Source organism: Eulemur rufifrons, chromosome 2, assembly GCF_041146395.1.
Source record: "Eulemur rufifrons isolate Redbay chromosome 2, OSU_ERuf_1, whole genome shotgun sequence".
NCBI lineage: Eukaryota > Metazoa > Chordata > Mammalia > Primates > Lemuridae > Eulemur > Eulemur rufifrons.
The window spans coordinates 123,590,736-123,598,691 of record NC_090984.1 but is presented as its reverse complement, the minus strand read 5'-3'; the positions used below and the strand labels follow the sequence as shown (position 1 = coordinate 123,598,691).

Sequence of the window (7,956 nt, the reverse complement as noted above, 5' to 3'; positions counted from 1 at the left end):
CAATGATGCCAACAAGGGGGAGGCACACTGGTGTCAGAGAAGGTTCTGGAAGACCTTCTGATCGTCTTTTCCTCCAAAAGATCATCATTATCATAATCATCAATACTTACAGTGCATTCACCATGCTTACATATCATTGTAAGTATTTTAATAGGAATTTTTTTTTTTTTTTTTTTTTGAGACAGTCTCACTCTGTTGCCCCGGCTAGAGTGCAGTGGCGTCAGCCTAGCTCACAGCAACTTCAAACTCCTGGGCTCAAGTGATCCTTCTGTCTCAGTCTCCCCGAGTAGCTGGGACTGCAGGAATGTGCCACCATGCCCAGCTAATTGTTTCTATATATATATATTTTTTAGTTGTCCAGCTAATTTCTTTCTTTTTTTTTTTTTTTTTTTTTTTTTAGTAGAGACGGAGTGTCTTGTTCTTGCTCAGGCTGGTCTCGAACACCTGAGCTCAAATGATTCACCGGCCTTGGCCTCTCAGAGTGCTAGGATTACAGACATGAGCCACAGCCCCTGGGCCTCCTGTTGTGTTTTAATTCATTAGTAGACTCACTAAGCGTTGGCTGACAGGACGATCAGATTTGTGTTGTTTCAATTCTTTAATTATTTCCTTTTTGTTTACCTTTTGAAAGAAAGCCCTTCTCATCCTCCCATCCTCAGATGTCAGAAAGGTCCTCTCTTTGAAACTTGGATGATTTTCTGAAGAAAAAAAGAAAAGAAAAGAAAAAAGAAAGATCCTTTCAGATTCCGAGGCCAAGAACTGCCCCTATCATCTAGAACAGGGTACCCCATTGTATCATCTTTTTGAGCCTGTGGGGAAGGAAAAACTTTTCCTCTAACCTCTTAGGTTACATGTTTGGGGGGCTTTGAATTAAATTTACAAAAGACAGATTAAAAAGAAAAAAGACAAAATTAAACCATGTATTTTTGTTAATGTACCTAAGAAAGCTTACAGAAAAATGTGACTCCAGGAGGTGGATAGAATTTGGGATTTATGTACCATATTAATAGGGAAAGGGGAGGGGCAGAAGGACACTTTTGGGGAAAAAAAGACTTTTAGGAGAGATATATAGATGGGAGATGCAATGGTTTTGTGACAATGTCCATCTAGGTGTGGCGCCAACTTCTCTCCAGTGTTGAGAACCAATCTTTCCTAGTTGCTCCCCAGGAGGGGGTTCAGGACAATTGAGTTCTTTTGGGAGGCTCTGCTTTTTAGCAGACAAAAGATTTTAGGAACTCAAAGGCCTTCTGCTAAAAATAATTTTCATGCCACAGTGGCCTTATTCTGAACCTCTTCAGGTTCAGGTAAGTATGTGCTGGGCAACAATCTCCACCAACTCTTCCATGCTGTGTTCCTACATCTCACAAGGTGCCTGGTGCACACATATTGCAACGTGTGACAGTCAGTGTGTGTGCAGGGGTCTATTTTAGGTGTCAGCAGTTCCGGGTTCTCCTTCTAACTTTGTTTATAACAACAGTCCCATCGGCGGGCATTCACTGAGAACTTTCACTACACCCTGAGCGCTTATCAAGGGCTTAAGCCTGTGGTCCGTGGACTTTGAGCGGCCAGTATTACTTATGTAGGTCAGAGATTAACACATACTTGAGGAAAGAACGAATAATATAGTAGAGGTTTCCTCTGCAGATTTTTCCATAACAGCTGGAGCTCCTGCTGGATCCCGATATAAAATGGCATTGACCCTAGAAAAGTGGCTTTTGGTAAACTGAACCCTCCAGGCCGCTCCAGGACGTGAACCACGGGTGAGAAATTCACCCACTGCCCTCTGGCTGCAAAATGCCGCACCAAGAGGAAGAAATGTGAAGGCTAAGATCTCTTTGAGAAGAAAAAAAGCAAGAGAAAATTCCAGACGCCTCCACAACCAGAGCGCCTCACTAACCATGGCAGGCACTCCCTGGCCGGTCCCGGGCTCGGCGTGCGTGGGGACTCGTGTCTCCCGTTTCTCGTCTGCCGCTTCGCTCCCGCCGGGAACGGCGCGCGCGCACTGGGCTCTCCACGCGCGCTTGCGGAATGAATTGATTCCAGACCTGGACTTGCAACTCTGAGAACTCTGAGAACACTGGGGTTTCCGCGGGGGCCTCGGAACGCTACTTGGTGACATCTGTCTTCATTGGGCAGCACCTCCAGGCAAGCCCGAGCCTCGAGAAACGTCGTGGGTGTGGGAGTGTGTTATTTGCATCGGTTTGGATGGCCGGAGTTCCCTTTAAAACGATAGATCTTGAAGGCCTAACTAGTGACCTCCTAAAACGGATCCTATCGCGGACGCTCGTGGTGACTGGTGGCCGCCCTCATGCGCGCGGCTGTTCCCAGAGGGCGCCTGGGACAACTTCCCGGCCGAGTGTAGCAAGATTCTGCGCCTCCTTGCTGTGTGCACGCCACTTAGAGTCCTTGAAAGGCGTATATTTTTAAAAAATGCTCGCAAAATGAATTTTTATTTTTTAAAAAGCGGTAATCGTGGCCCGTACGGGGATCGAACCCGCGACCTTGGCGTTATTAGCACCACGCTCTAACCAACTGAGCTAACCGGCCACCCGATGCTTGGTTGCCACCACGCCACCTACAAGGTTTCTAAGGCCACAATGGCCCGCGAGTAGAGAAGCGCCTTCTCACTGGGTCCGCAACGCTGCCTGCCTCCCGTTCGGCTCATTCTGTGACTGTCGTCTTCGTCATGGTCATCCCCATTGGCCGGATGAAGAAACTGAGGCCCAGGGGGCTTCCAGAAGAAGGAGGGCAGTGTCCTGCAGCGAATTGAAGGCTTTCACAGGGAAAATGCAAATTGCACAAAGGAGGCTGAATCTGGGAGTAAAAAGGTTTCAAACATTCCAACTCAATGCTATTTTTATTATCTCGGAATCCTTGCAGCATGGACACTTCGTGTATTAAGAGCCTTTAGTATGGTTAAATAAAGCTCAGAAAATACAGAAAACCGGACAAAGGAAAAAAAAAAAACCACCGAATTCCCTACTGCCCAACAAACAACGGCCCCTGGGGTCTTGGCTTCCTTCCTACCATTTTTTTCTCATTGTACAGGTGTATTTAAAAATGTATGGTTGGAACCCAGAGCCTTGTTTAGAAGAATATAATTTTTTATGTTGCTTTTTGTGCTTAATATTCTATCATAAGCATATCCCTAAGTAATTGCAAATGTCGTTTCATTATTTTTTCTTTTTTGTAAGCACTTTATCGTGTGAACAGAATATGTCATTTTAAATTGTTCTTCCATGTTTCATTGAGTGGATAAGTCATAGTTTTCTCTCCTTTCTCTTTTTTTTAAACATCTGGGAAAATGTTTTCATTTTGCTCTCTCTCGTTAACTGAACACGTGAATAAATTACATGGTACAAGGCAGAAGGGTTGAAATAGCCACTGACTGGGCAACAGACAGTACCCACCCCAAAGTGACAGGGTCTGTAGGCCAAAAAAAAAAAGGAGAAAAAAGTGCTAGGAAGACAAAACTCGACCATGTTCACGCCCCAGCCTGTATGTTCCTGGGGCCTATTGGTCTATGAGAGGGCCTGACCATGGTGTGCTGCTGTGGCCTTTGCAGCTCCAGGAGCACTGGAAGGGAGCACCAGCTTTTTCACACTGTCTGCTCCTCTGCTCTCACGACTCTAATAAACTGCTTCAGGTGATGCATCATCAGGGTTCCCTGTTGCAACAGCAGACACCAAATCTAGCTGATCTTAACAGATTTTATTGAAAGGCTGTCAGGCTGCTCACCCTACTGGAGGAATGCTAGAGGACCAGGTTTAGAAAAACTGACTGTCAAGACCCAACACTCATTAAGCCTGGCAGTGCCCTGGCCCTTGGGAATCAGCTGTGAGTAAAAGAGATCTAATTCCTGTGCTCACAAAGCTCACAGTTTAGCAAAGAAGAGAGGTGTTAAAGTGAACAGGGAAGCTCAGGTGTTGTGCTGAGTGCACATCAACTGTGCTAGGAGGTGGGGCGAGTTTCCTGAAGTCTGGGACACTTAACTGTGTCCAAAGAACAAGGATGAATGCGTGCAGGCCAAAGGGTGTAAAGCCTACCCATGATGCAAGCATCCTGTCGATTTTTCTTACAGCTAAATGCCCAGAGCACACTGTCTGGCCTACACATGTTCAATAAACAGGAGTCAACTGGATGAATGAGTTAATTCAAAAATCATCTTACATTTTAAAACAGTCAGTTCAAGTCATTTCTCTGTTCAAACTCTCTCCTTCTGGCCCAGCCCTAATAGTCCTGCCAGATTTAGCAAAGAAAGCTTCAGGCCGGGCGCGGTGGCTCACGCCTGTAATCCTAGCACTCTGGGAGGCCGAGGGAGGAGAATCACTTGAAGCCAGAAGTTCAGAACAGCTTGGGCAACACAGGGAGATTCTGTCTCTACAAGGAGTTAAAACAAATTAGCCAGACATGGTGCCATGTGCCTGTAGTCCTAGCTACTCTGGAGGCTGAGGCAGGAGGATCCCTCGAACCCAGGAGTTCCAGGTTGCAGTGAGCTGTGATAGCGCCACTGCTCTCCAGCCTGGGCTGAGGGAGGTGGGGTGGGCCGGGCGCGGGGGAGTAAAGGTGAAGGCGTGGGTGAGGCCTGCAGGGCAGTGCAGTGCCACCCACAAGGGTGCCAAGGTGGGCTCTGGGACTAGCAGAACCGTTTTCTCCTCCAGACTTCTTCCTCCACTTTTCACTCCATCTTACAGCTCTTCCTAGACAAGCAAATCCTAATTGTCATCCTTCAAGTTAGGAAAACACTGATTTATACATTATCAGAATTAAGTTACTATGTGTGTGGAGAGGCTTCATGTGAGGCAACTACCTTGGATTTTAAACAGTACATTTTCTTTAAACTCAACTTACGAAATATGTCATCCTGTTTATAAATTGGAACCTTTGGTGTGACAATAAAGGCACACTATCAGTTTCCTAAGGTTGCCATAACAAAGTATCCTAAAGTAGGTGACTGATACAACAGAAATTTATTGTCTTACAGTTGTGGAGGCTGGAAGTCTGAGATCAACGTGTCAACAGGGCTGGTTCCTTCTGAGATTGTGAGCAGAATCTGTTCCAGGCCTCCGTCCTGGCTTCTGGTGATTTGCCAGCAATCCTGGAACTCCTGGGTTCAAGGGATCCTCCCACCTCTGGCCTTCCTTGGCTTGTAGAAGCATCACCCCGTGTCTGCCTCCATTTTCACATGGCGTACTCTATGTGTGTCTGTATCTAAATTTCCTCTTTTTATAAGGATACCAGTCATATTGGACTAAGGCCCACCCTAATGACCTCATTTTAACTTATCTCTGTAAAGATCCAATTTCCAATTAAGGTCACATTTTGAGGTACTGGGGGTTAGGACTTCAAATCTTTTTGGGGGGACACAATTGAACACATAATGCATACGCTTTTATTTATTCTCTGATTAAAGCTTTAACTTGTAAAACAGATCATAACAGATTAAATTCTAAGCAACTAACCCATTTATAAGTTAAATTAAAATAAACCTCATTAAATATTTATACATTTGATATATCTGATTTTCTTAAGTTCATCAAACGTCCAATGAAGTTTTCTGAAAGTTAAAATATTATATTTAGGAAATTAAAAGAAATGCATAGTTTAAAAGTCATATCACACTGAAAAATAGCATTCCTCTATCCCTCACCAAATCCAACTCCTCAGAAACAACCACGATGAACTTTTAAAGCAGGTTTTTCTGTTTTTTTTACTCTCATAAATGTATTAATATGATTATACTGCTATTTCTTAATTTTTCTCAATTTTAGACATTATTGACTTCCTTCTATGCCAAATGAGGGTACAGTTTTTTTCTTTTTTTGGTTGTTTTTGAGACAGGGTCTTGCTTAGTTGCCCAGGCTTGAGTGCTGTGGTATCAGCCTAGCTCACAGCAACCTCCCCCTCAGACCCCCAGGCTCAAGCGATCCTCCTTCCTCAGCCTCCCAAGTAGCTGGGACTACAGGTGTACACCATGCCCAGCTAATTTTTTCTGTTTTTAGTTGCCCAGCAAATTTCTTTCTATTTTTAGTAGAGATGGGGGGGGTCTTGCTCTTGCTCAGGCTGGTCTCGAACTCCTGACCTCAAGCGATCCTCCTGCCTCGGCCTCCCAGAGTGCTAGGATTACAAGTGTGAGCCACCACACCCAGCATAAATGACGACATAGTCCTTTTGCTAACATTTGCTTGACACACTCTCCCTGTCTCCCATCATCCCCAAATAATAATGCTATCAATTTTTAGTTAAATCAATATTCAGTATTTATATTGTTATGACTATGTAAACATCATTTTGAGCTGAGCCACATAGTATACCATAATTACATCCCTCTGTCTTGTCTTGTCTTTTCTTTCTTCCTTTTTTTTTTTTTTTTTGAGATAGGGTCTCACTCTGTTGCCCAGGCTAGAATGCCGTGGTGCAATCATAGCTCACTGCAGCTTCCAACTCCTGGGCTCAGGCAATTCTCCCACCTCAGCCTCCCAAGTAGCTGGGACTACAGGTGCACCCCACCATTCCCAGCTAATTTTTTAAAAAATGCTTCGTAGAGACAGAGTCTCCCTATGTTATCCAGGCTGGTCTGAAATACTACCCTTGGCCGGGCGCGGTGGCTCACGCCTGTAATCCTAGCACTCTGGGAGGCCGAGGCGGGTGGATCGCTCGAGGTCAGGAGTTCAAGACCAGCCTGAGCAATGAGCGAGACCTCGTCTCTACTAAAAATAGAAAGAAATTATCTGGCCAACTAAAATATATATAAAAAAAAAAAAAAAATTAGCCGGGCATGGTGGCGCATGCCTGTAGTCCCAGCTACTCGGGAGGCTGAGGCAGTAGGATTGCTTGAGCCCAGGAGTTTGAGGTTGCTGTGAGCTAGGCTGACACCACGGCACTCACTCTAGCCTGGGCAACAAAGCGACACTCTGTCTCAAAAAAAAAAAATAAAAAATAAAAAAATGAAATACTACCCTTAAGCAATCCTCCCACCTCAGCCTCCCAAAGTGCTAGGATTACAGACATGAGTCACTGTGCCCTGCCTGCAATGCTTCTTGATTAGCCAACAAATATTAATTGAGCACCTGCTCCGTGCCAGGCCCTAGGTTAGACTTTAGGCAAAAATCAACAAGCATTTATACAGTACATCACAGATATCTCATTTTATCTTGACTATGATCCTTTGTGTGGGTACTTTCATCCCCACTTTACAGAAATGACAAAACAATGGTACTGGAACTTGGCTGGGGTCACCTGGTGTGAGTCTCTTCCCTACCACTGTAAGAGCTGAATTTTATTTTTTTCTACTGTTTTTAAGGAAATCTTTTCTTACATTAAAAAAAAATCTAAATATATTGCTACGAGTGCCTTTTTCTCAGAGACCTGCACAGATTCCTTCCTGGACTGACTTTTACCTATTTTTGCATCCACACTAGACCATGATCTCATTTTTAGTGCTTGGTTAACTACCATCCTTCATGTTAATTTCAATGACTAATGTTCCTGCTCCTCCTTAGTTCATATCCCTGCTCAAATTTAGTTTGCTCTGAGATATCATTATTTTCTAAAATGAATCTAATTTCTATTATCTTTAGGTAGATTTGCATTTTACCCACCTTACCAGTGTTAACATGTTTGAAATGTCTATACCCTAATTTTTCTAACATCTGCCTGTTTCCTGGCTTGAATTTTTTTTTTTTTTTTTTTTTTGAGACAGAGTCTCACTTTGTTGCCCAGGCTAGAGTGAGTGCCATGGCGTCAGCTGAGCTCACAGCAACCTCAGACTCCTCGGCTTAAGCGATCCTACTGCCTCAGCCTCCCGAGTAGCTGGGACTACAGGCATGCGCCACTATGCCCAGCTAATTTTTCTATATATATTTTTAGCTGTCCATATAATTTCTTTCTATTTTTAGTAGAGACGGGGGTCTCGCTCTTGCTCAGGCTGGTCTCGAACTCCTGACCTTGAGCGAT

General features: G+C 44.4%; 1 non-coding gene across 1 annotated transcript; it reads right to left on the bottom strand.

The window, feature by feature from the left end:
* Positions 1-2,473: 2,473 nt before the first annotated feature.
* On the bottom strand, positions 2,474-2,547 carry TRNAI-AAU (transfer RNA isoleucine (anticodon AAU)). The gene has a single exon. It is a non-coding gene; the product is annotated as a tRNA-Ile (tRNA).
* Between the last annotated feature and the right edge of the window lie 5,409 nt (positions 2,548-7,956).